The sequence below is a fragment of the Callithrix jacchus genome, chromosome 9 (assembly GCF_049354715.1).
Source record: "Callithrix jacchus isolate 240 chromosome 9, calJac240_pri, whole genome shotgun sequence".
Taxonomy (NCBI): Eukaryota; Metazoa; Chordata; class Mammalia; order Primates; family Cebidae; genus Callithrix; species Callithrix jacchus.
In genome coordinates, this window is record NC_133510.1 from 61696445 (window position 1) to 61723604 (window position 27160).

The 27160-nt window shown below is 38.3% G+C and overlaps 1 long non-coding RNA gene across 2 annotated transcripts in view; it reads right to left on the bottom strand.

The window, feature by feature from the left end:
• Positions 1-12052, bottom strand: part of LOC108593301 (uncharacterized) — a 148177-nt gene extending 136125 nt beyond the window's left edge. For both annotated transcript variants that reach the window (XR_013522331.1, XR_008473810.2), the window contains exons 1-3: positions 7562-12052; positions 6468-6514; positions 5879-5981 (exon numbers count right to left, since the gene is read on the bottom strand). This is a non-coding gene — a long non-coding RNA (uncharacterized LOC108593301). The remainder of the gene's footprint in view (positions 1-5878; positions 5982-6467; positions 6515-7561) is intronic.
• Between the last annotated feature and the right edge of the window lie 15108 nt (positions 12053-27160).

Genomic DNA, 27160 nt, shown 5'->3' on the forward strand with positions numbered 1-27160 from the left:
AATAAAATGTGGTTTTTTTTTAATTAGCCAAGCGTGGTGATACATGCCTCTAGACCCAACTACTCAGGAGGCTGAGGTGGGAGAATTGCCTGAGCCAAAGAGTTCAAGGGTACAGTGAGCTAGGATCACACCATTGCACTCCAGCCTAGGTGACAGAGTGAGACCCGGTATCTTTAAAAATTAATTAATTAAAAATAAATGAGAAAGAAATAAAAGAGAACAAAAGACCACCATCTCTTATGAACATTGATGTAAACATTTTCAACAAAATACTAGCAAACCAAATTTTGCAGCACATTAAAAGCATTATATACAATCACCAAGTGGGATTTATTCCTGGAATGCTAAGATGGTTCAACATATTAGAATCTACTATTGTAATAAACAACACTAACAGAATGAAGGGGAGGAACCACATGATCATTTCAATTGGTGCAGAAAATGTACATGACAAAATTCAATAACCTTTCATGATAGAAAACACTCAACAAACTAGGAATAGAAGGAAATCACCTTAATATAATAAAAGCCATATATAAAAATCCCACAGCAAGCATCATATTCAATGGCAAAACAATAAAAGCTTTTCATCTAATATCAGGAACAGGGCAAGAATGGCCACTTTTGCCACTTGAATTCAACATAATACTGGACATTTTATATAGAACAATTAGTCAAGAAAATGAAAAGACATCTAAACCAGAAAGGAAGAAGTAAAATTGTCTCTATTTACAGATGATATCATTTTATATGTAGAAAACCCTCAGGATTCTAACAAAAGAAACTGAACTAATAATGGAATTCAGCAAAGTAGCAGAATACAAAGTTAGCATATAAAAATTAGTTGCATTTCTACATACTAACAACAAACAATCAAAAAGGGAAATTATGAAAATTCAATTTACTATAGCATCAAAAAGAATAAACCACTTAGGAACTAAACAAAGAAGTAAAATATTTTACAATAAAATCTATGAATCACTGCTGAAATTAAAGAAGACTTAAACAAACTGAAATGCCCCCTATGTTACAGATTGGAAGACGATAGGATTAAGATGACAATACTACCCAAAGTGATCTGCAGATTCAATGCAAACCTACCGAAATCCCAATGGCATTTTTTGCAGAATAGAGAAAGCCACCCTAAAATTTATATAGAACCTCAAGGACCCAAAATAGCCAAAACAACCTGAAAAGAACAACGCTGGAGGATTCATATTTACTGATTTTTTTTTTTTTAGATAGAGTCTCACTCTGTTGCCCAGTCTGGAGTGCAGTGCGGTGATCTTGGCCCACTATAACCTCTGCCTCCCAGATTCAAGTGATTCTCCTGCCTCAGCCTCCCGAGTAGCTGGGATTACAGGCATGCACCACTGCATCGGCTAATTTTTGCACTTTTAGTAGAGACGGTGTTTCACCATGTTGGTCAGGCTGGTTTTGAACCCCTGACCTTCAGCCTCGTGACAGATCAAGACCTGGTGATCCACCCACCTAAGCCTCCCAAAGTGCTGGCACTACAGGTGTAAGCCATTGCACCCAGCCCACATTTTCTGATTTTAAAACTTGCCACAAAGCTATAATAATTAAAATACTGTGGTAGTGGCATAAATACAGACATATAGACCAGTGGAATAGAATTGACAGCCCAGACATGAACCCTCCTGTATATGGTCAAATGATTTTTGACAAGAATGCCAAGACTATTCAATGGGGAAAAGATAGCCTTTTCAACAAATAATCCTGGTAAAACAGGATATTCACATGCAAAAGAATAAAATTGGATTCTTATCTAATCCATATTTAAACATTAAATCAAAATTGATCAGATGCCAGGCACAGTAGCTCATGCCAGTAATCCCAGCACTTTGGGAGACAAAGGCAGAGGATTGCTTGAGGCCAAGAGTCTGAGAACAGCCTGGGCAATATAGCAAGACCCTCATTTCTATCATTAATTTAAAAACAAAAATGTAACAATTTTTTAAATTGGATTTTTTTTTTATGGATCAAAACCTAAATGTGAGTCCTAAAACAATAAAACAGTTAGAAGCAACCACAGGGCAAAAGCTTCACAACATTGGATTTGGAAATGATTTCCTAGATTCTACATCAAAGGCACAGACAACAAAAGAAAATATAAACATACTGGACTTCCTACAAATTTTTTAATTTTGTACATCAAAAGACACTATCAACCAAGTAAAAACACAACCCACCAAATGAAAGAAAGCATCATATCTGATAAGGGATTAATGTGCAGCATATACAGAGAACTTCTAAAACTCAACAAGAAGACAGCCTGATTCAAAAATGGGCAAAAGACTTTTTTTTTTTGAAACAGAGTCTTAATCTGTCACCAGGCTGGAGCACCATGGCATGATCTCAGCTCACTGCAATCTCTGCCTCCTGAGTTCAAGTGATTCTCCTGCCTCAGCCTCCTGAGTAACTGGGACTACAGGCCCATGCCACCACACCCAGCTAATTTTTGTATTTTTTAGTAAAGACGGGGTTTCACCATGTTAGCCAGAATGGTCTCAATCTCTTGACTTCATGATCTGCTCACTTTGGCCTCCCAAAGTGCTGGGATTACAGGCGTGAGTCACTGCATGCAGCCAAAATGGGCAAAAGGTGACTCACCTACTTTGCGGGATGCCTGGGAGTTGCCATCTGCTCATCCCCTTTGCACTTAAAAAGCCAACCGACCAAAAGGTGGCAGTCTTTTTTTTTTTTTTTCCTACAAACAGGAACTGGAAGCAGTGGCTGGTAGGCCAGTGTGATCTCTGGCTCCTATTTATAAGCCCACTTGCTATGAGTCCTGTGGAGGCCTCAGAGCTGGCAGAAGCATGCTGGGTTGTCCCTGCCTCACGTCAACAATGAGTTGGGCCATACTAAACTCCCCACAGTATTAAAAAACAAAACTTTCAATAGACAGAAGATTTAAATAGACATTTCTTTTTTAAAAAAAAATACACAAATAGGCTGAGTGTGGTGGTTCACACCTGTAATCCCAGCACTTTGGGAGGCTGAGGCAGGTGAATCACCTGAGGTCAGGAGTTCAAGACCAGTCTGACCAACATGGAGAAACCCCATCTCTCCTAAAAATAAAAACCTAGTTGGGCATGGAGGCTAAGGCAGGAGAATTGCTTGAACCCAGGAGGCAGAGGTCGCAGTGAGCCAAGATTGCACCATTACACTCCAGCCTGGGCAACAAGAGCAAAACTCTACCTCAAAAAAAAAAAAAAAATACACGAATAGTCAATAAGTACACAAAAAGATCCTCAACATCACTAATCATTGGGGAAATGCAAATCAAAACAATGAAATACCACCTCACGCCCATTAAGAAGGCTACTACCAAAAGAACAGAACCTACGTGTTGGAGAATTTGTGTAGAAACTGGGACCCTTGTGTACTGTTGGCAGGAATGTAAAATGTTACAGCCACTGTGGAAAACAGTATAACAGTTCCTCAAAAAGTTAAAAATAGGATTAACATATGATCCAGCAATTCTATTTCTGTACTCAAAAAAAGTTGAAAGCAGGGCCTGGAAGGATATGTGTGTACCCTAGTTGGCAGCAGCACTATTAAGGATAGCTAAACCATGAAAGCAACGCATGATCCATCATGGATGAATAGATAAGCAAAATGCAGTATATCTATACAATGAAACATATTCTGCCTTAAAAAGGAAGGAAATTTCTTTTTTTTATTAATTGCATTTTCAGTTTTGGGGTACATGTGCAGAACATGCAGGATAGTTGCATAGGTACACACGCGGCAGTGTGATTTGCTGCCTTCCTCCCCTTCACCCACATCTGGCATTTCTCCCCAGGCTATCCCTCCCCAGCTCCCCGCCCCGCTGTCCCTCCCCTATTCCCCCCAATAGACCCCGGGGTGTAGTGCTCCCCTCCCTGTGTCCATATGTTCTCATTGTTCATCACCCCCCTATAAGTGAGAACATGCGGTATTTAAAAAGGAAGGAAATTTCAATGTATGCTACAATATGGATGAATCTTGAGAACGTTATGCGGAGTGAAATAAGCCAGTCTCTAGCTGACAAGTACTGTATGATTCCACTTATATGAGGTATTTAGAGTAGTTCAAAATTATAGAGTCAGACAGTAGAATAGTGGTTGCCACCAGCTGGGGATAAAGGGAATATGGAGAATTATTGTTTAATGGATACAGAGTTTCAATTTTACGAGATGAAAAGAGTTATGGAGATGAACGGTGGTGATGATTGCACAACATTACGATGCATTTAAAAATACTGAACTGTGTACTTAAAAATAGTCAGGATGACAAATTTTTTGTTTCATGTATTTTACCACAATTTTTTAAATGGGGGAAACTTCATAATCATTTGAAAGGATAGGAGTGCCCATAGGCATGAAGGTTAGAAGCGACTAACTTCAACATAAAACACTAACCACAGAGAAAGAGGAAATTGTAACAGCAGCATCTAACCAGATTTCCACCAACGGGGTTTCATAATTCGTTATGATTAACTAAATAGGGATCCCTGAATTGTCAATATAAAATTTATTGTTTTAAATGCAGTTATACTGGAAGCACTGTTAAGCCCTGGGATATTGATTATTTGAACATCTAGACAAATAATAGTATTAAAATATTATACAAATTAAAAGACTTAGTTAAGAAATCATAACATCTATGAATATACAATTATGTTTTCCCTGAAGATATAAGTTCAGTCCCAAAATAAATTTTCAAATATAAAACAGCTATAATAATGTTCCAACCAATAATTTTATATTACCATAAAATTGGAAGAGAAGTAGCTAGTTTTTAGGATAATATGAAAATGCTAGTAATAAAGCATTATTAGGAAATATGGAGCAACCTTCTGTTACCATAGGCTTTGTTTTGAGATCCATGATTTGATAAAAATTCATATGTCCCTTTCTATTTATTTTAAAAAGAGATAAAAACCTACCACAGCAAAATGCCTCCAGGTCTATGCCTAGTGCCTTAGAAATAAAAATTTATCATCAAAGGATGGCTAAAGCCTCAGCTCATCCAAAGAGCTCCTCCTACTGTTTCTCCAAAACATAAAATGAGCCTGAAGAGAGGAACTTTAACTGAAGAACCAGAGCATTACAAAATCAAGGCATAGGAACCAGAAGAGTTAAAGCCCCTGAGTCAGGACTGGGATTCTGATTGTTAAACAGGAGGAGCTAAAAGTCAAACCCTGACAGTGACAAAGCTTCTAGGTTCATTCTCAGGGCCTTCCCTTCCCTTAAGCTATTTTGTCTAGGAACTGTGCTCACTTGCGAATATGCAGGGGCTTTTTGGCAATATCTGAACTCAAACAAATGCAGCTCTAACAAGAAAATACCAAGCACATGATAGAGTGTGGGAGAGAATTTTTTAACAAAGCATCTTTTCCTATTATCCCCAAACACTCCAAGGCCAGTGTCTACTCTGCACACAAATCACCCTGAAGGAAGTGAAAGGTATATTCAGATATAAAACAATTTTTTAAAAAACAAGTTGTTAGTAATAAGTTTCTAACGACTTAGAATTAATGTATTAATGTCTGATTAATTCAAATTCTTAGTCTCTGACATTTCTGGTGAACAGATAGTAGAGTTTGTTTTCCAGTCTATGGGCATGAGAGCAAATGCCTGAACCACAAAGAGAAAACAGTAAATGCGTTAAATAGTAAAGGTTGGAAGGTTATACACCAACTTAACACACAGGAAGATGAAGAACTGGGGACAAAATAAGGTGTTTTTCTTTCTTGATGTAATTCTATCTGTTAAATTTTTTATAATAAGCCTGTTTTTATGTAAAACTTCTGAAATTTTGTTTTTTTAAAGTCATCTAAAATAATATTAATTAACTGCAACACACTTACCCATCTAGGTAGTAATCCATCCTCTCTATTTGGTCACTTCATTCAGTCATCCCACAGACTGGCTCCTCTGGGGCACCAGCCCCCAGACCAGGCACTGCAGAGGCTGCAAAGACAATCCTTGTAATAGCAAACATTTACAAAACGCTATGTGGCAGGCACTGTCTCAAGAACTTCTCGGAGCTATCTCATTTAATCCTCACCCAATTATGTCAGACCCACTCCTCAAATGAGAAAACAAGGCACAGTGAGATTAAGTAAATTGCTCAAGACCATTCAGCTGACATCGATGGAGCAGATTGTTGGGCTTCAAGCTGCACCTTTAATCACTGTGCTATTTTGCCTCTCTAAAGGTGAAAACCACTCTCAACCTCTGAAGGTTTACAGTCTAGTCAGAAAGAAATGTAGAAAACAATCACATGTCATAGATGGTATGATAAAGGTACACACAAAGAAAAAAGAAGAAAACAATTGAGTGTGGTTGGGAGGGGTGAGGCTTGCCAAGAGGAAGCCTCCAGCAAAGCCTAGAGCTGGTCTCACAAGAGCTGAGGGAGGGAGGGTAATGAACATCTACTGCACACCTGCCACTTACCAGGTGCTTGGTGAGTGTATTAGTCCATTTTACAGAGACTCAGCAATCTACAAAAGAAAGAAGTTTAATTGATTCATAGTTCCACGTGGCTGGGAGGCCTCACAATCATGGCAGAAGGTGAAAAGCACAACTCACACAGAGGCAGACAAGAGAAGGAAGCTTGTGTAGGGAAACTCCCCTTTATAAAACCGTCAGATCTTGTGAGACTTATTCACTATCATGAGAATAGCACAGGAGAGGCCTGCCTCCATGATTCAGTTATCTCCCACTGGTTCCTACCACAGCATGTGGGAATAATGGTAGTCACAATTCAAGATGAGATTTGGGTGGGGACACAGCCAAACCATATCAGTAAGTATTTACACAGATCATCTCAGTCTAGACCCATAATAGCCCCTATGAACTCCATGTTGTCTCTATTTTACTGATCAAGAGACTAATACCCCAAAAGTAAAATAACTTGTCTAAAACTGAACAATTATCAAGTGCCAGAGTGAAGAATGAACTTTTATCTAACTCAGAAGCCCATGCTCTTCCTGATCCCACCTCCCCCCACCACACAAACACACACACAAACACACACACACACAAACACACACACACAAACACACACACACAGAGAAGGAGGAGAAAAGGAAAAAATAGCAAAAAGACATTTAAAAATCCTGTAAAAACAAAACAGTAATTAATAATAATAAAATAGCAAGTTAAAAATAATATACAGTGAGTTTCTCATGGTTAAATAAATAATAACAAAATGGTAATAATAAAAATTAATTTAATTTAATAATAAAAAATAAACATGCTGGCATGAGAAGTCTCCCTGCTCTGAAAAAGATCTGTTAAAGTAAATAGCAAGAGACCATTGGTCTGAGGTCTTCTCCGTACTTTGAGTTCCTACAAACTAATTGCAACTTAGTGAGTAAACAAACTGAAAACCTAACTTTGGAATATAACAAATGATCAGTCTCGGCCAATCATAGCAGCCAATCCCAGACTACCACCCACTCAGATCATTTTCAGATAGGGCAAACATCAAGCTGTAGCCAGTCAAGCTCTTTCTGCACTTCCCTTTACTGTTTAAACATACTCACTTCCAGCTGTGCTTGGTGAGCTCTCTGAACTTTTGCTGGTTCTGAGTACTGCAGATGCATGAATTATTTTTTACTCAACTAAACTCTGCTAAATTTAAATTGTCAAAGGCTTTTACTGTAACAGACAAAGCTATCCAGCCACAAAGTGAACTATCACAAGATGAACTTCCATTCCTGGAAAAGTTTGTGCAAATTTTTAACATCTGTCAGCCTGTCCTGGAAGGCCCAGGGTGAAAGTTTGGACTACCCGACCTCTAGGGGTTCTTAAATCACAGTGGGTTTCTATGGTGACAGTTACCCTGAGAAGTTAAGTAGAGCCACAAAATAAAGTTCCACTTTTGACTAGTTTTTGTTTCCGTGGCTGCATTGTCAGTTCTCTGAAGAGAAAGGTTGAGTTTCATCCTCTTTGTTATCCTCACTCTTCTCAAGGTCACTCATGACCTTTGAGAGACAAACCTAATGGTCTTCTCTCTATTCTCATGTTACTTTACCTCTCTGCAGTGCTATATACCTCCTCCCTAAAGCACTCTATTGATTTCCATAGTTGCACCTCTCCATCTTGCTGCCCGTTACACTTTCTGGTTTTTCTCCATCTTTTTTGCTGCTCCTCCTCCTCTTCCCATCTTCAACAAGGTTGTGACTTGTAGACACAGTTCTGCACCACCTTCTCTTGGATCTATACTTTCTCCCAACATCAGCTGGTCATGTCCCTGATCTTCCAATGCCACCTGTATACAAATGTCACCCAAGTGTGTATCTTCAGCTCCAACTTATCTGATATCAGTGTTTTGATGTCCAATAGGCATCTGAAACTCAGCACATTCAAATCAAAATCATTAATTTCCACCCACTAAACCTCTTCTTTCCCATCTCAGGAAATTGTTCAGGACAAACGCCTCTTTCCCTCAATCCCCACATCTGATCCATCAATATATCTTGTTTCTCTCTCTCAAATATATCTTGGAATCAACTACTTCTCACTATTTCTGCTCTTTCCACTTTAGTCCAAGACCCTGGACTTACCTGGCTTATCTGAAATAGCCCTGGTGCTCTTCCTGCACCCACCCTTGCCCGCACAGTCATTCTCCTCACAGCAGTTAGAAGTACATATACAATAAAATTTAAACTCTTCATCGGGGCCTTACAAGATCCCAGATGGCCGAATCCCTGCCTGCCTCTCCTCGCTTATCTTCCATTACCCCACCTTTGCTCACCAGGCTTTGGCTACAAGAGCTCCTTCCAGCACTTTGAACATGCTAAGTTTGCTCCTGCTTCAGGCCTTTGCACATGTTTCCAATGCTTCGGGTGCTCTTTTTCCTCCCTCTTCTCTACCTGATTCCATTTTCTTAAACAACACTCCCTCAGGGAGGCCTTTTCCACCCCACACCTGTCACTCTCTATCACAGTCACCTATTTTATTTTCTTCATAGGCTCTTCATTAACTTGTTACTGTCTTTATTCCCAAGGAACAGTGAACTCTAAGAGAGCTGGGACTTCACCCCTCATGTTCACCAGTGACCCTGTACCTAGAACAGTGCCTGGCATATAATAGGTGCTTAATAAATATTATTTGAAGAAATTCAATGTAAGTACTAAAGAAATATTTTTGCTTAACTGAGTCGCCTGGTGACTTTGTGCCAGAACTGGTATTAAAGATGTTTAGAAAGCACTGATTTCTGTTATAAACATGTGACTAGAGACTCCCCAGTTTCCCATGTTGCCCCAACAAATTTACAGTGGATCTGTTACTAGCAGTGCTGAAAGAGAGGACAACCAATAACTCTGGGGCTCAACTTCCTTTGTTTTGCATTCCCAATCTCTTAATGTAGGAAACACAGTTTAAATGATGAATCTGCCTCTTTCTTCCAGGCCCTCCAGTGTTATTATTTGAAATGAAGAGACACCAAAGCAGAAAGCCTGCTTTAGGCCAAGATACAAATTATCTCATTTATATTGTCAGATGTGTGTCGTGTTCCCCCGGGGAACTATCCAAAAGTAATGTCATGAGCCACTTGCAGTGTCATATGAAACATCTCCACATGGACATCCTCTGCAATTTCAAGTGAGTTTGTAGTTCCATTGGAGGCACATTATTTAGAAATGTTCATTATTTTTAGATATTAAAGCAAATCTCATAAGGAGAATTAAGGATTAGGTATTATCAATGTAAAGAGAAAATAATCATTCTTAATCATTACTGCATTATGTGAAAAAATGGCTTCCTTTCATTGAGTTTTGGTTTAAACCATTATTATAAAACTGACTTCTGAAAAATTGTCTCAGGTAACTTATTTACAGTCATAATATGGAAAAATGCAATTTGCCATCAGTAACCTATTATTTCTGCACTTCTCAGTTATCTGTGACCTGAATAAATAAGGCCTGTGGCTTAATAGGATAAGAATATTGCTAAGATCTGTAGAAGCAAAGATAAATCCTCTTTTCTGTTCTCCCCAAGAATATGAGATGAAGGTGCAAGTCATGATTCTTTCAAAAAAGCAAGGCCAGAGCCTTTCTGAGCAAAGCCCTACTTCCAAGGGACACAGAGTGAAGGGCTGGGGCTGGCTTAAATCAGGTGATTCAGGGAGGAAAATCTTTTTTCGTTATAAGCATCTGAATAACTCAAGAAAACATATTTCCACATTGTGTTATCTGGTTTATTGGTCATCACCTTCACATTTCCCCTTGCATATCCAACCACAGCTGAATATTTCATTTCCAACTCCTCTGTTAATGTTACAACCACAAATTGATTTCATTTCCTTATTGGTAATATGCTAAATTTCTTGAGAAGGTTTTAAAAGATTATTAGAAAAAAGATGCCAGAACAGTGCAGAATATCATCACATCTCTAAAAAAAGAAAGTCTAGAGATCTCTGGAATAGTAGTAACTTGCCAGCCTTCAAAATTACTGAAACACAACTGAAATTTTTAGTCTATGAACTTCAAACCCTTCGACCAATCCCCTGATATAGATATCCACATCCTTCATTTGCTTTTGTTTCTCTAACAAATGACATTAAGATGTGATGCACTGATGAGATGAAATTGAATGTGTGTGTGTGCGCGATTCCTTGAGGAGTCACCACCCAAATACGTACTCTCTAAGAATGATGATAATAATGAACTAACTCCTCTACTTCCTACCAAGGAATATATTCCATATATAATTAGACCCATGTTTCTCAAAACATGTTTTACAAAAGGTATATGCCTTGCAACATGGACGCTTGTTCTACCAAAAATGGGAGAAGGATTCTTTAGTTAAATAAGATTGTGAAACCTAAGCATAAAGTTAAATCAGTTGCATTACCACAGAAATTTTACAACATTTTTGTACATTGTGAAACTGTAAGAGACAGTTAAAGTTTTCAACATTTCCCATAATTGTTTGATAAGGAAAACTTATGAAATCTTGAATGGTACTAGTGTCTTACAGACCAAAGTATAAGAAATCTAACATAGGTTAGATGAAAGTTAAGTGAGTGCCTACCACACACAAGGATACCGTTCTTTGAAATATACCTTTTCTTTCAGCCTTGGGAAAACAGATGATAACAACACCTACCTCACCGCGTTATCATGAAACTTAAATGAAATCGAATATAAGCGACGCCAAGGCTAGCACAAAGAGGGCCAAAATGCACTCTCCTTCTCTGTCCATAAAGGCGGTCCTGTGAGGAAAATAAAATCGCCCTCAATTTTACTGCACCTACACACACCTTTGTATAGGTTTGTATGCCTGGGGCCAGAATTGTATCATATTGTCTGGTTTAAGAGTTAAGTCAGTCCAGCCTTGGCCATCTCCCATCCAACTAGGATTTTAGTTCCCTAACTTCACAAGCCTCCATCCACCACTCCCTTTCTTAATTAGACCTACGATCCCTTACACACAGTCAACACACTTGCAAAGACTCAGGCATTCAAGCAGAAACCAAAAACATAGTGCATCTAGTGGCCAAAATAATTAAGTACTTAGCAAAAGATCTGAAGCAAAAATATATTATTATTCAGGGTCATGCAAGTGCTGAACAGTACACTACACCTGCTTTTAGTTTCTAATCTGTTTTAACAACACTGCATGGCAAAGTGGATTAAAATAAATATTTAAATAAAATCTAAGTTGAACAAAGCATTACAAAAATGTTTAAGTCGCGCGTGACTCACAATTCATCAGTGATACGTTAGTGCCCTCTGCTGCTGGCTGGGTTTTCCAACAGCTCAGAATTTCAATATGGCTTTTCTTTTTCTACCTTTTTTCTTTTCCATTTTCCACCCGCCCCCCCCCTTCTTCTTTTAAGAACATTGCAGTGCATTGTTTTGGTTCAGCATTTTACACATAAATCACTAAAATTGGTAGAATGGTAATCAGGATGCATGGGATTATTTTAAATTATTATTGCTTGTGTTTTGACATCAACTCAAAAAACTTTCTTGATCAAAACTACTTAGAAATTTCATATTGAGCTGCAAATATGGAACACAGCATGTTATTGCTCTTTAATTGTAAAATACCCCATAAAAGGGAATTTATGTAGCTATCATGCTAGCATATCATATAGGTTCCAATTTTCATTGATTAAAAATATAATTTACTTCTTATTTTGCATGGCCTATTTCTTAGGGTTGCCAGATTTCGCAAATAAAATTATGCCCCAGGTACTTGCAAGGAACCTATTTCTACTAAATACTTGTACTAAAAAATGCTTAATCATTAGGTTAAAAAAGGTATTTATGGTTGAGAAATTCAAATTTAACTGGATTTCCTGTATCTTACCTAGTGATCTTATCTATTCTCATGTGTGCTCTGAATCTCATAATTGAAATTCTTTTCTCTTATGATATTCAGAAACTTTATCCTACCATAATAATAAGTAAAAGCAAAACATATCTTTCTCTATTTTCTATTTCTTCCCTCACATGTTGTGATAAAACTGAATAGGTTTTCACATATCAACGCTTAAGGCAAAAGACTGAATTAGCAGGGTTTGTTAGTCATGAGATTAAAAACATTTGTTCTTAAAAGAAGAGTTATTTAATTAATGGATGGATTAAATGAAAACAGTCCTGAATTCCTCTGCTTCCTTTATGGAACAACAGACATACCACATTAAAAGCATATAAAAAGTTCTGTTTTGTTCTAAGAGTGGTAAGTTGGAAAGTAAGGGCACCCAGATGTAATATTATCCTAAAGTCGTGAGTCTCAAGCTTGCACAGCTGAATCACTTGTGGAAGTTTTTGGGGGGTTGGTTGGTTGGTTGGTTGGTTTTTGAGACAGCTCTGTTGCCCAGGCTGGAATACCATAGCATAATCACAGCTCACTGCAGCCCCAAACTCTTGGGCTCAAGCGACCCTCTCGCATCAGCTTCCCGAGTAGCTGAGACTAGGTGCACCACCATGCCTGAGTAATTTGATTGACTGATTTTAGAAACAGGATCTCACTATGTTGTCTAGGCTGGTCTCAAACTCCTGGCCTCAAGAGATCCTTCTGCCTCAGCCTCCAGAGTCCCTGGTATTACAGGTGTGAGCTACTGCACCTGGCCAGAGGGTGCTTCTTGATTTTAATGTACACATGAATGAAACAGATTGATCTGACAGAATCTGGGCATTTCTAATTAGCAGCTAGTTGATGCCATTGCTGCTAAGCCAAGGACCACACTTTGAGAAGCAAAATTTTAAGAGAGACCAAAAAAGAAAAATAATTTTTTTCAATATGGAACTACATAACGTCCGGTGATTGAAAATGCAGATTACTTACCACCACATTACTGCCAGAATGTAATGCTAACTGCCATAGAAACGAAGGATGGGAACGGAGATAAAAGAAAACAAATCTTTTTTTCTTGAGACAGTTTCGCTCTTGTTGCCCAGGCTGGAGTGCAATGGCCCGATCTCGGCTCCGCAACCTCCGCCTCCCAGGTTCAAGCAGTTCTCCTGCCTCAGCCTCCCAAGTAGCTGGGATTACAGGTATCTGCCACCACACCCAGCTAATTTTGTATTTTCAGTAGAGGCGGAGTTTCTCCATGTTGGTCAGGCCAATCTTGAGCTCCCGACCTCAGGTGATCCACCTGCCTCGGCCTCCCAAAGTGCTGGGGTTATAGGTGTGAGCCACTGCGCCAGGCCAAAAATGAATCTTAAAAGTCCCACAGTGGTGTTCAGTGTGCCACCTTTCGTTCCTTTATCGTTTTCTGTCACAGTAACTCTCACTAGCAAAATGGAATTAATATTTGCTCCCTCATTACTTTTTCAGAATTCTTGAATTTGCATTAGATAATTTTATATGCAGCATCCCAAATATGCAGTAATTTAAAGCATACAAGTTTAGACCACGTTAGAATTGAGTTCTTAGTTTATTTCCATCGGACCTCTTTTAACCTTATTTTGGTCTGTTGGAGCTTAAAGTAGTAAGATGCAGACTGTGCAACCATGTGGAGCTGATCAAATCAACCCCTGAAAGTGTAACTGGTAAATTTCTTCAAGTGCTTTTGAAAAATTAATCAAGACAGGTTTGGTGAACCTTTGCTGAGAGTGTCGTAAGGACAAATGACTGGGTTCCCAATATATTATCATAAAGGAAAACTCCAGCTGCAAATCCCAAGGTGACCCATTCATCTCACTTGAATGGAAAATAATGACATTTTAAGCACTGCAAATAATTCTGCTGGTTTAAAATAAATTTGGTTAATACAATTAAACTGAACTATTTGATCTTTCATGTTCAAAAACCACCAATTTGACTCAAACATTAACATTTTAATATGGAAACAGCCACCATAATCTTCCAATGCCTTCCAAAATGGTTTATACAGACACATTATAGAACAGTGCATATAGCATTGTCTTTAAAATTTTTCGAGAATTAGTAATAAGAATTGATATTGAAATATTCTGCCTTAAGCACTCATATTTCACCTCAAAGCCAATGCCTTTTGTTTTTGTTTCTGTTTTAGACAGAGTCTTACTCTGTCACCTAGGCTGGAGTGCAGGGGTATGATTTCAGCTCACTGCAACCTCCGTCTCCTGCATTCAAGCAATTCTCATGCCTCAGTCTCTCAAGTAGCTGGAATTACAGGTGCCCATTACCATGCCGTGCTAATTTTTTGCATTTTTAGTAGAGACAGGGTTTCACCATGTTGGCCAGGCTGGTCGTGAACTCCTGACCTCAATAGATCTGCCCACCTCATCCTCCCAAAGTGCTGGGCCACTGCAGTCATGAGCCACTGCACCCAGCCCAAAAGCCAATGCCTTTAAAAGGTCTTTTGCTTGTATTCACCAGAGAAGTAGACGTGTTACAAACCGTATATCAATTTCCGCTGAATAGCCTATCTCCCCACCCCACCACCTTCAAAGTTACAACACCTACTTGGAGCATGCTGATTTGGTCAGTGTTAAAGACATACTTTCAGTTCTTATTTTAATGAATCAGTTCATGATATTCAACCCTAGTAACCACCCTCTCTTCTCGAAACTCTCTTCTGTTTTTTTATAGGAAACACTCCTCCTTTTGGCCTCTTTGGCCGCCTTTTTTCGATCTCTTTCTTCTCTGGCCAAACCTTAAATGCCAATATTTCCCTGTTTCTAACCTTTACTCTCTTCCCTTCCTATTCTATTTATTTTTTATTCATTCTTATGGCTTTTCCTGTTGCCCACAAATTGATAACATCTATAACTCACAGCCTGCCTCACCTCCAAGCCCTAGACCCATGCTGCCCAGTAGGGTAGTTGATAGCCACATGTAGCTAATAAATGTAAATAAATTAAAGTTACATAAAATTTAAAACTCCATTCCTCAGTCACTAGCTGCATTCCTATACTCAATAACACTTTTAGCTGGTATATACTGTACTGGATAGTTCAGATAAAGAATATTTCCCTCATCACAAAAAGTTCCATTGGACAGTGCTACCTAGATGACAATAGCTAACACACAGTTGCTCTTCAGCTTACAATAGGGTCATGTCCTGATAAACCCACAGTAAATTGAAAATATTGTAAGTCAAAAACACATTCCATACACCTAACCTACTGAACATCGGAGCTTAGCCTGGCCTGCCTTACATGGATCCAGAACACTTGCATTCACCTACAGTTGGGCAAAATCATCTGGCAACACAGCCTACTGTAGTGTATGGGTTGTTAACCCTCATGTTCAAGTGGCTAACTGGGAGCTGCAACTCACTGCCACTGCCCAGCATCAAAGAGAGTATCATATCATTTTCATGACATCACATAGTCAAAAAATCCTAAATCAAACCATCATAAGTCGGGGCCATCTGTACAGTGTTTTCTATGTGCCAGGCTTTGATTATGTTCTCTCTCTGTGCGTATGGTCTCTTTCTCTCTCACACACTCTCTGCCTATCCATCTCTATCGCTTTCTCACCTTGTGTAACATTTCAGTCAATGACAGACCTCACATACAATGGTGGTCCCATGATACTAAAATGGAGCTAAAAAAACTCCGATCGGCCCATGATGTAGCCATGGTAAATTTATAGCATAATGCACTGCTGACATTAGCATAGCATTTTATATGCCACACATAATACTTGATGATAATAAACAACTGTGTTACTGGTTTATGTATTTGCTACATACTTTTTATCATTATTTTAAGAGTGCACTCCTTCTACTTATAAAAAAAATGTTAACTGTAACACAGCTTCAGGCAGGTGCTTCAGGACATATTCCAGAAGAAGGCATTGGTAGCATAGGAGAGGACAGCTCCATGCATGCTATTGCCTCTGAAGACCTTCCAGTGGGACGAGATGGAGATGGAAAACAGAGATATTGGTGATCCTGACCCTGCATAGGCCTAGGCTAATGCATGTGTTTGTGTCTTGGTTTTTAACAAAAAAGTTTTGAAAGTTAAAAAAATAAAATAAAAAATTTTTAAATAAGAAAAAGCTTATACAATAAAGATATAAACGTTTTTGTACAGCTGTACAATGTGTTTGTGTTTTAAGCTAAATGTTACTACAAAAGAGTCAAAAAGTCTTGAAAAATTAGGTGACTATAATCAAAACAGTATGATACTGGTACCAAGACAGAGATATAGACCAGTGGAACAGAACGGAGGCCTCAGAAATAATGCCACACAACTTCAACCATCTGATCTTTGACAAATCTGACAAAAACAAGCAATGGGGAAAGAATTCCCTATGTAATAAATGGTGTCAGGAAAACTGGCTAACCATATGCAGAAAGCTGAAACTAGATCCCTTCCTTACACTTTATACAAAAATTAACTCTAGATGGATTAAATATTTAAACATGAGGCCTAACACCGTAAAAACTCCAGAAGAAAACCTAGGCAATACCATTCAGGACATAGGCATGGGCAAGGACTTCATGACTAAAACACCAAAAGCAATGTCAACAAAGGCCAAAATAGACAAATGGGACCTAATCAAACTCCACAGCTTCTGCACAGCAAAAGGAACTATCAACAGAGTGGACCGGCAACCAACAGAATGGGAAAAAAATTTTGGCAATCTACCCATCTGACAAAGGGCTAATAACCAGAACCTATGGAGAACTTAAACAAATTTACAACAAAAAAAAAAAAACCCTGTCAAAAAGTGGGCAAAGGATATGAACAGACACTTTTCAAAAGAAGACATTTATGCAGCCAATAAACATATGAAAAAAAGCTCATTATCACTGGTCATTAGAGAAATGCAAATCAAAACCACATTGAGATACCACCTCACACCAGTTAGAATGGTAATCGTTAAAAAGTCAGGAGACAACAGATGCTGGAGAAGATGTGGAGAAATAGGAACGCTTTTACACCGTTGGTGGGAGTGTAAATTAGTTCAACCATTGTGGAAGACAGTGTGGGGATTCCTCAAAGATCAGAAATAGAAATACCATTTGACCCAGCAATCCCATTACTGGGAATATACCCAAAAGATTATAAATCCTTCTATTATAAAGACACATGCACATGTATGTTTATTGAGGCACTGTTCACAATAGCAAAGACTTGGAACCAACCCAAATGCCATCAATGATAGACTGGATAAAGAAAATGTGGCACATATACACCATGGAATACTATGCAGCCATAAAAAAGGATGAGTTCATGTCCTTTGCAGGGACATGGATGAAACTGGAAATCATCATTCTCAGCAAACTGACACAAGAACAGAAAACCAAACACTGCCTGTTCTCATTCATAAGTGGGTGTTGAATAATGAGAACACACAGACACAGGAAGGGGAACATCACACACTGGGGCCTGCCTGTGATGGGAGGCTAAGGGAGGGATAGCAAGGGGTAGGGGGCTAGGGGAGGAATTAGGAGAAATACCTAACGTAGATGACGGGGTGATGGATGCAGCAAACCACCACCATGGCACGTGTATACCTATGTAACAAACCTGCACAATCTGTACATGTACCCCAGAACTTAAAGTATAATAAAGAAAAGAAAGTCTTGAAAAATTAAAAAGTTTGTAAAATTAAAAGTTACAGTAGGCTAAGGTTAATATATTATTTAAGAAAGAAAAATGTTTTTTATAAATTTAGTGCAGCCTAAGTTTACAGTGTTGATCATGTCTACACTATTGTACAGTCTGTCCTAGATCATCACATTCACTCACTACTGACACCCACAGCAACTCCCAGTCCTGTAAGCTCCATTCATTGTAAGTGCCCTAGACAGGTGTACCATTTTTTTATCCTTTTTACTGTACCTTTTCTATGGTAAGATACGTTTAGATACACAAATACTCACCATTGTGTTATAATTGCCTACAGTATTCAGTATGGTAACATGCTGTATAAGTTTGTAGCCTAGGAGCAATAGGCTATACCATGTAGCCTCGATGTGTAGTAGACTATACCATCTAGGTTTGTGTAAGCACACTCTACGATGTTTGCATGACAATGAAACTGCCTAATGATACATTTCTCAAAGCATTTCCTTATCATTAAGCAACACATGACTGTATATATATTTTCTCTCTCTGTGTGTATATATATATATATATATGTTCTCTGTATATATATAATAATGTCCTGTATAAATATATATGCTCTCTATATATATGCTTTCTCTATATATGCTGGTTTTATATATATATATATATGTTCTATAAGTTTCAGGTGTCTGTAGGACTCCAGGTAGACAGCTAGATAGAACATATTCTCTATATATGTGTGTGTTCTCAATATATGTATGTTCTCTTTTTATGTTCTATCTATATGTTTTCTATATATAGCATTATGTTCTCTGTACATCTATATGTCTTTTCTACATATATATGCTGTTTATATATGCTCTCAGAGGGTGTGTGTGTTGTGTGTGTGCTATGTGTTCATATTACATGTGTATATGCATGCTGTGTATTATATATGTGTGTATATACAAACATACACATACATACACACACACACATGCATATATATATCTATATATACACATACTCATATATAGATAGATATAGATAGATATAGATAGATAGATAGATATACACATACTCATTTAATTCCCACAACAAATTTCTGAGGTAGGAATTATTATTCTCCTCCCCATTTTACAATTGAGGGAATCAAATCACTTAGAGGTTTAGCATTGCCCAGAGGCCATGTTTTTAACTACTGTGATAAATTGCCTAGATGGTATTTGAAGTTTTATATTTCTAGCTGTCTACCTGGAGTCCTACAGACACCTGAAACTTATCACATCTGGAATAATAATAACCTTATCTTCCATTTCCCTCACCCCTAAATGACCCATCTGTGTTCCCTGTCTCAGTCAATCCCTATCCACCCCAGCTGCTAACCTAGAGTTATCCTTGTCTCTTCTCTCACATATTGAAGCTATCATCCACTCTGGTCAGGAAAGTTTCTAAACAAGGTTGTTGGTTAATGAAATAGTTCATATATATGTAAGACAGAGTGAGGGAAATTGATGTCCAGGGCGTAATCACAAGAAACACGGTAACAAGCTGTGTGTGGTTTTGTTCATTGTTGCCCCCACGAATTAGTTTCCCATAACCACTGTAAGAAAATTACCACAAAGTCCACAGTTGAAAATAATACAAGTATTTTATCTTACAGTTCTGGAGATCAGAAGTCTGAAATGAGTCACAGGAGCTAAAACCAAGATGTAGACTATGCTGTGTTTCTTCTGGAGTTTCCAAACAGAGAATCCATTGCCTTGTCTTATCCAGTTTCTAGAGGTTGCCTATATGCCTTGGACCCTGGCCTCCACCTTCAAAGAATATCATTTCAACCTCTGCCTCCATCCCCAAACCTCCTTCTCCATCCTCAAACTTTCTTCTTCCTCCTTTGATGCTCTTGCCTCCCTCTTATTTTGATTACGTTGTGCCCATATGGATAATACCTAGACTATGCATATGTGGGTCTACTTCAGCTTTTTGTCTTTCTGTCATCCTTAGCTGCACTCAATAATAAAAAGATAAACAATCCAAGAAAAAAATGGGCAAAATATTTGAACAGACACTTTTACAAAGGAAATTTATTTTAAAATTGTCTAATAAACACAAGAAAATTGTTCAATATCATTAATCATCAAAGAAGTGAAAATTGAAACCACAATGAGAAACCCCAACACACCTACTAGAATGACTAAAATTAAAAAGACAGCTGACAATATTTGTTAGAATACAAAGCAAATAGAGCTCACATACACTACTGGTAGGAATCTGAAATAGCACAACCACTTTGGGAAAAGGTGTCTGTTTCATTTAAAGTTAAATATACATATATTATTTGATTTTGCTATTCTCTACTAGGTATTTTACTTATGTGTAGAAAGGAAAACATATTCACAAAAAGACTTGTACAAGAATGTTCATAACAGCCTTATTTATAACACCTAAAACTAAAAACAACCCATTATCTATAAACAGGAGAATGAATAAGCAAATTGTTATATATCCATACCATTGGACATGTCTCAGCAATAAAAAGAAGGAATTACTAATAAATGCAATAAGACCAATGAAACTCACAGACATGCTGAGCAAAAGAAACCTGATACAAAAGAGCATGTTTTTAATGATTCCACGTGTATGAAATTCTAGAACAGGCAAAACCAATCTATGGAGGAAAAAAATTCAGAAAAGTCCCTGGGTTGTGGGAAAGAGGGAAACTAACTGAGAAAAAAAAAAGAACTTTCTGGGGTAATGGGGGTATTCTGTATTTTACGATGTGGGTTACACAAATGAACATATTATCCAAGTTGTGTAGTTAATATTTAGGTATCTCACTGTAGGTGAAATTTACTTTAAAAAATGAGTGTGAGGTGGATAATGGCTGAAAGTATAGATTAAACAAAACAACAGAATGTTGATAATTGTCAAACCTGAGTCATAGGTGCAAAGATATTTATTATACTTGGTTTGCTTTGTAAATGTTTGACATTTTCTACGATGGAGTTTGTTTAAACTGGTAGAAATGAATTAAAGGTTAATATGCACCGAATTCTAAATGCAATAATCTTTTATTTTAACTAAAACTATATGAGAACTGGCATAACCCCACAGTTTTTGCTAGGCAGAAAATTGAGTGCTAAACAATTAAGAAACTACTGTTTTGTTTTGTTCATTTATGCCCTTGGAAGAATGAAGAGCAGAAAAGAATGAAACAGAATAATGTTAGTCTGTAGCAATCAGACCATGCTATTTCAACTATTCACCTCCTCAAGAGGATAGCGATATTCAGCCAAGATATTACCAAACCTAGTTATTTGTTCATTAAACTCGCTTCAGAGCAATGCCCTGAGTGTATAATTAATAAATGTTAATTTATGTTAATGATAATGTTGCACTTGAATTTTTTAACATTTTTCTGAATTTAAAATATTTGAGAAGCAAGAGCCAAACATTCTGCTAATAAGCCTGCATTTTTCTTTCATTATTCTCTTTCTTCTTTCTCTTCCCTGCTGATTTCTACCTCTGACTTTTGCAATGCAAGTGTTAGAGTCCCTAAGGGCTGAATTTGGTTCTATAGAAACTACCAAGTAGAATATCTGGTATTATATTGAACAGCATTGTTTATTCAACAGGTACCTATGTTAAGTAGAAGGAAAACAAAAACTGTGTGATGCCCTGAGTGGCAACTGGCAGCTTCTCTGAGTGCTAACTGCATTCACACTTCCTCATAACCAAAGTGGTCAAATACAAGGGGGGAATAATTACAATGGGTCAAGAAAACTCTCCTAACATAATGCTTCAGAATCCTAGAGCAAAAGTCAAAGTGATATGCACACTCCAAATCTGGATCTGTAGGATCAAAGTCAGATCAGACAACCCACTAACATGGCCACCTGTTAATAGGAAACCCTGAGGAGCCTCAGAAGAGTCAAGGTGGCTGGACTAAGAGCTCACTAGGAAACCACAACTCCCTTTCATTCTCCAAACCACTGCATGAGGAGAGACTCAATCTAAAGAAAAAAATAGATATTGCACTCATTCAATAAGTATTTATTAAACACTCACTGTCTATTGTGTACTGATGTAGGCACCAGGGACACAGGAGAAAACAACATGGGCTGAGTCTTTGTCACCATGGGCAACAGCTGCATCAAGGAGGAAGTGCAGGGTGATCTGGGGTGTGTAATACAGCATATATTTGAGGATATATAACCTGGGTTGAGACCCAAGTTTAAGGCTCAAGAAAAAATGTCTAGACATCAATAATCCTATTTCTAATTGGCTCAAAAGGTGGTTCAGTCAATGGAAAGAAACCATAACCTCAATTCTTACCTCTCTAGCAACTGTGATAATTATACTTCTCATTAGATGTTGTGTCATACCATGCATCTGATGACTCGTTCAGAGGCTAATAGACACAACTCTTACTAAAATATCCCCAACCCCACCTCCACCCTATTCAGATAGATTAATTCTTTTAGAAGAACAAACAGAACAACTAAGCCAAGACATGTTAAGAAAGTTTGAAGAAAAAAGAAAGCTATAGAGCGGGTACAAGATAACCAAATAGGAACAGCTCTGGAGTGCAGTTCCCAGTGAGAACAATGCAGAGAGTGAGTGATCACCACATTTCCACACTAGTTTTTACTGCCCACAGACCAGGAGATTCCCAGGCTGAAAAGCACCATGAGTTTCAAGCATGGCTGTTTCAGCCAGCTCCATGGGTCTCCGCAAAAAACTCACACAAATCTGGGCAGCTGTTTCAACTGGCATCTGGAATGCCTGGGATACAGAGATGCTCATTCAACTAAAAAAGGGGGGGCTGAAACAGGGAGCCAGGTTATCTAGCTCAGCAGGTCCCACCCCGACAAGGACCAGAAATCTGAACCTCTCTGGATTGAGAGTTTCACAGCAAGTGCAGCTGGACCTGGGACAGTCCAGCTCAATGAGGGGAAGGGCATCAGCCATTACCAAGGCAGTCCACAATTACCGAGGTAGTCCACCATTACCAAAACAGTCCACCATTACCAAGGCAGTCTGCCATTACTGAGGTAGACCACCATTACTGAGGAAGTTCTAACTGTATCTCTGTAAACAAAACTACAAGGAAGTTCACATAGCAGCTGGGCAGAGCCCATAGCAGCTCAGCAATGACTCTGCTGCCAGACTGTGACTAGACTACCCCCTTGCTGGGCAGGGCATCTCTGAAAGAAAAAGCAGCAGCATTTCAGGAACGTATTAATAAAGCCCCACCTTCCCAGGACATAGCACCTGGGAAAAAAGATGGTTATGAGTTCTGCTGCAACAGACTTAAACATACCTGGCCAGCAGCTCTGAACAGAACAACAGAGCTCCAAGCTCAGCACTTGAGTTCCTACAAGGGACAGACTGTCTCCTCAAGCAGCTCCCTGACCCCCATATATCCAAAGAGACATCTTATAAAAGAGAACTCAGGCTGTCATCTTGCAGGTACCCTTCTGGGATGAAAATAACAGAAGAAACTGGCAGCAACCCTTACTCTTCTGTAGCCACTGCAGGTGATCCCCAGGCAAGCAGGTAGACCTCCAGCAGTCCTACAGCAGAGGGGCATGATTGTTAGAAGGAAAACAAAAAAAACAGAAAGAAATAACTTCAACATCAACAAAAGGATGTCCACTCAGAGACCCCATCTGAAAGTTACCAACTACAAAGATCACAGGTAGATAAATCCATGAAGATGGGAAGACTTCAGTGCAAGAAGAATGAAAACACCAAAAACCAGAACGCCTCTCCTCCTCCAAGGGATTACAACTCCTCACCAACAAGGGAACAAAGCTAGATAGAGAAGGAGTCTGATGAATTGACCAAAAAACGGCTTCAGAAGGTGGGTAATAACAAACTTCTCTGAACTAAAAGAATATGTTCTAACCCAATGCAAAGAAACTAAGAACCTTGAAAAACGGTTAGACGAAACGCTAACAAGAATAAACAGCTTAGAGAAGAATATAAATGACTTGATGGAGCTAGAAAACACAACACAAGAATGCCACAAATCATACACACGTTTCAACAGCCGAATCAACCAAGCAGAAGAAAGGATATCAGAGGCTGAAGATCAACTCAATGAAATAAAACAAGAAGGCAAGATTAGAGAAAATGAGTGAAAAGAAATGAAGAAAGCCTCCAAGAAATATGGGATTATGTGAAATCTACATTTGATAGGTGTACCTGAATGTGACAGAGAGAATGCATCCAAGCTGGAAAACACTCTTCAGGATATTACCCAGGAGAATTTTCCCAATCTAGCAAGGCAAGCCAACATTCAAGTCCAGGAAATACAGATAACGCCACAAAGATATTTCTGAAGAAGAGCAACCCCAAGGCACATAATCGTCAGATTCACCAGGGTTAAAATGAAGGAGAAAATGCTAAGGGCAGCCAGAGAGAAAGGTTGGGTTACCCCATAAAGGGAAGCTCATCAGACTCACAGCAGATCTCTCCACAGAAACCCCACAAGCCAGAAGAGAGTGGGGGCCAATATTCAATATTCTTAAAGAAAAGAACTTTCAACCCAGAATTTCATATCCAGCCAAACTAAGCTTCATTAGCAAAGGAGAAATAAAATCCTTTACTGACAAGCAATTCTGAGAGACTTCATCACCACCAGGCCTGCTTTACAAGAGCTACTGAAAGAAGCAATAAACATAGAAAGGAACGACCAGTACCAGCCACTCCAAAAACGTACCAAATGGTAAAGACCACCAATACAATGATGAAACTGCATCACCTAATGGGCAAAACAACCAGCTAGCATCAAAATGGCAGAATCAAATTTACACATAACAATATTAATCTTAAATGTAAATGAGCTAAATGCCCCAGTCAAAAGACACAGACTGGCAAATTGGATAAAGAGCCAAACTCCAACAGTGTGCTGTATTCAGAAAACCCATCTCACGTGCAAGGACACAAATAGGCTCAAAATAAAGGGATGGAGGAAGATTTACCAAGCAAATGGAGAGCAAAAAAAGGCAGGAATTGCAATCCTAGTCTCTGATAAAATAGACTTTAAATGAACAAAGATCAAAAGAGACAAAGAAGGGCATTACATAATGGTAAAATGATCAACACAAGAAGAGCTAACAATCTTAAATATATACGCACCAATATATAGGAGCACAGAGATACATAAAGCAAGTTCTTAATGACCTATGAAGAGACTTAGACTCCCACACAATAATGGTGGGAGACTTTAACACTCCACTCTCAATATTAGACAAATCAATGAGACAGAAAATTAACAAGGATATCAAGGACTTGAACTCAGATCTGGACCAAGCAAACCTAATAGACATTTATAGAACTCTCCACCCCAAATTCACAGAATATACATTCTTCTCAGCACCACATTGCACCTACTCTAAAATTGACCACATAAGTGGAAGTCAGTCACTCCTCAGCAAATGCAAAAAACTGAAATCATAACAAACAGTCTCTCAGAAGACAGTGCAATCACATTAGAACTAAGGTTTAAGAAACTAACTCAGAACCACAAAACTTCTTGGAAACTGAACAACTGGCTCTTGAGTGTTGACTGGATAAACAATTAAATGAAGGCAGACATAAACATATTCTTCAAAACCAAGGAGAATGAAGACACAATGTACCAGAATCTCTGGGACACATTTAAAGCAGTGTCTAGAGAGAAATTTATAGCAATAAATGTCACATGAGAAGCAAGGAAATATCTAAAATCGAAACCCTACCATCAAAATTGAAAGTGCTAGCGGAGAAAGATAAAAAAAACTCAAAAGCTGGCAGAAGACAAGAAATAACTAAGAACAGAGCAAAACTGAAGGAGACAGAGATTAAAATAAAAATAAAAAATAAAAAACCTTCCAAAAAATCAATAAATCCAGGAGCTGGCTTTTTGAAAGATCAACAAAATAGACTGCTAGCCAGATTAATAAAAAAGAAAAGAGAGAAGAATCAAATAGATGTAATAAAAAAAATAAAGGAGATATCACCACCAATTCCACAGAAATAAAAACTACCATCAGAGATGACTGCAAACAACTCTATGCACATAAATCAGTAAATCTGGAAGAAACGGATAAATTCCTGGACACTAGCACCCTCCCAAGGCTAAACCAGGGAGAAGTTGAAACACTGAATAGACCAATAACAAGGGCTGAAGTTGAGATAGCAATTAAGAGCCTACCTCACAAAAAAAGCCCAGGTCCAGATAGGTTCACAGCTGAATTCTACCTGACATACAAAGAGGAGCTGGTATCATTCCTTCTGAAACTATTTTAAAAAATACAGAAAGAGGGAATCCTTCCCAAATCATTTCATGAGACCAACATCATCCTGATACCAATATCTGGAAGAGACTCAACAAGAAAAGAAAACTTCAGGCCAATATCCATGATGAACATAGATGCAAAAATCTTCAATAAAATACTGGCAAACCAATTGCAACAGCAAATCAAAAAGTGTATCCATCATGATCAAGTAGGCTTCATCCCGGGGATGCAGGCTGGTTCAACATACACAAGTCTATAATCGTAATTCACCACATAAACAGAACCAAAGACAAAAACCATACAATCATCTTAATAGATGCAGAGGCCTTCGACAAAATTCAACAGCCCTTTATGCTAAAAACTCTCAATAAACTAGATATTGATTGAACGTATCTCAAAATAATAAAAGCTATTTATGACAAACCCACAGCCAATATCATACTAAATGGGCAAAAACTGGAAGCATTCCCTTTGAAATCTGGCACTAGACAAGGATGCCCTCTCTCACCATTCCTATTCAATATAATATTGGAAGTTCTAGCCAGAGCAATCAGGCAAGAAAAAGAAATAAAGGGTATTTGGTTAGGAAAGGAGGAAGTCAAATTGTTTCTATTTGCCGATGACATGATTGTATATTTAGAAGACCCCATTGTCTCAGCCCAAAATCTCCCGAAACTGATAAACAACTTCAGCAATGTCTTAGAATACAAAATCAATGTGCGGAAATCACAAGCATTCCTATACACCAATAACAGACTAAAAGAGAGCCAAATCAAGAGCAAACTTCCATTCGCAATTGCTACAAAGAGAATAAAACACCTAGGAATACAACTAACAAAGGATATAAAGGACCTCTTCAAGGAGAACTACAAACCACTGATCAAGGAAATAAGAGAGGACCAAACAG